Here is a 2,500-nt window from a genome sequence, read left to right as displayed (position 1 = left end):
GAGAATGTCAGAGGGAAGATTAACCATCGTCTTTGCACTCTTTCTAGAGCAGCAATATCCTTTTTGTAACAAGGTGACCAGAACTGAACACAGTATTCTAGGTGAGGTCTTACTAATGCATTGTAAAGTTTTAACATTACTTCCCTTGATTTAAAATCAACACACCTCACAATATATCCGAGCATCTTGTTGGCCTTTTTTATTGCTTCCTCACATTGTCTCGATGAAGACATTTCTGAGTCAACATAAACTCCTAGGTCTTTTTCATAGATCCCTTCTTCAATTTCAGTATCTCCCATATGATATTTATAATGCCCATTTGTATTGCCTGTGTGCAATACGTTACACTTCTCTCTATTAAAATGTAATTTGCCACGTGTCTGCCAAGTTCTGAATGCTGTCTAGATCATTTTGAATGACCTTTGCTGCTACAACAGTGTTTGCCGCCACTCCTATTTTTGTGTCGTCTGCAAATTTAACAAGCTTGCTTACTATACCAGAATCTAAATCATGAATGTAGATTAGGAATAGCAGAGGACCTAATAGTGATCCCTGAGGTACACCCCTGGCTACCTCACTACATTTTGAGGTTTCTCCTCTATTTAGTACTTTCTGTTTTCTACATGTTAACCACTCCCTAATCCATGTGCATGCATTTCCTTGAATCCCTACTGCATTCAGTTTGAGAATTAATGTTGAAAGGGAGGGAAGATCTTCTCCACAGAAGATTCTCCCAGCCTTTCAACTTTTTTCAAAAACAATACAATTAAAAAAGGCATCAGTGTTTAATTTCCAGACGATTTTAAACTCGCAGCACATTTGAAATGACCATTGGAACAGTATTTCTTAAAAAAATGTGTATATATTAAATATTTTTAAATAAACTATTTTATATATTTCTTTTCTCAAACAGTTTCCCAGTTTTTAATCATTTGAAACTGGTACTGTCTTCAACATGACTGTTCCTAATGAATTAGCCATTCTCCTTGCATTATGCTGTTGGACTTTTGAATGACAAATGTTCGTTTTGAAAAGTAAATGTTGAAAAACAGGGAAGATCTTCTCCACAGATTAATTACAAATACAAAACAGAAAATAATTGATTGCATAAGTATTCACCCCCTTGAGTCAATATTTGGTAGAGGCACCTTTGGCAGCAATTACAGCCATGAGTCTATTTGGATAAGTCTCTACCAGCTTTGCACATCTGGACACTGTTATTTTTGCCCATTCTTCTTTGCAAAATTGCTCAAGCTCCGTCAAGTTGGATGGGGACCTTTGGTGAACAGCAATTTTCAACTCTTTCCACATATTCTCAATTGGATTGAGGTCCGGGCTTTGACTGGGCCACTCCAGGACATTGACCTTTTTGTTTTTAAGCCACTCCAGTGTGCCTTTGGCTGTATGTTTGGGGTCATTGTCCTGCTGGAAGATGAATCTTCTCCAAGTCCCAGGTCTCTTGCAGACTTCAGCAGGTTTTCCTTCAGGATTTCTCTGTACTTTGCCGCATCCATTTTGCCCTCTATCTTCACGAGCTTTCCAGGCCCTGACGCAGAGAAGCATCCCCATAGCATGATGCTGCCACCACCATGCTTCACGGTAGGGATGGTGTTCTCAGGATGATGTACGGTGTTAGGCTTGCGCCAAACATAGCGCTTAGCGTTGTGGCCAAAAAGCTCTATTCTGGTCTCATCAGACCATAGAATCTTCTTCCACTTGGTCTCAGAGTCTCCCACATGCCTTCTGGGAAACTCTAGCCGAGATTTGATGCGAGTTTTTTTCTTTTTGCCACTCTCCCATAAAGGCCAGTTTTGTGAAGCACCCGGGCTATTGTTGCCATATGCACAGTGTCTCCCAGCTCAGCCGTGGAACACTGTAACTCCTTTAGAGTTGCCATAGGCCTCTTGGTGGCCTCCCTGACTAGTGCCCTATACGCCCGGATACTCCGTTTTTGAGGACGGCCTGTTCTAGACAGATTCACAGTTGTGCCATATTCTCTCCATTTCTTAATAATGGACTTTACTGTGCTCTGAGAGGATATTCAATGCCTTGGAAATGTTCTTATATCCTACCCCTGATTGGTGCTTTTGAAGAACCTTATTCCGGATTTGCTTTGAATGTTCCTTCATCTTCATGATGTAGTTTTTGTTAGGAAATGTACTAACCAACTGTGGGACCTCCCAGAGACAGGTGTATTTAACCTGAAATCATGTGAAACACCTTAATTGCACACAGGTGGACTCCATTCAACTAATTATGTGACTTCTAAAGACAATTGGTTGCACCAGAGCTTATTTAGGTGTGTCATAGCAAAGGGGGTGAATACTTATGCAATCAATTATTTTCTGTTTTATATTTGTAATTAATTTAGAACAAGTTGTAGATTTTATTTTTCACTTTGACATTATGGACTTTTCTTGTGTTGATCAGTGGCAAAAACTCCCAATTAAATCCATTTTGATTCCATGTTGTAACACAATGAAATGTGGAAAAGTCCAAG

The sequence above is a fragment of the Acipenser ruthenus genome, unplaced genomic scaffold (genome assembly GCF_902713425.1).
Source record: "Acipenser ruthenus unplaced genomic scaffold, fAciRut3.2 maternal haplotype, whole genome shotgun sequence".
Lineage (NCBI taxonomy): Eukaryota > Metazoa > Chordata > Actinopteri > Acipenseriformes > Acipenseridae > Acipenser > Acipenser ruthenus.
This window is presented reverse-complemented; position numbering follows the sequence as displayed.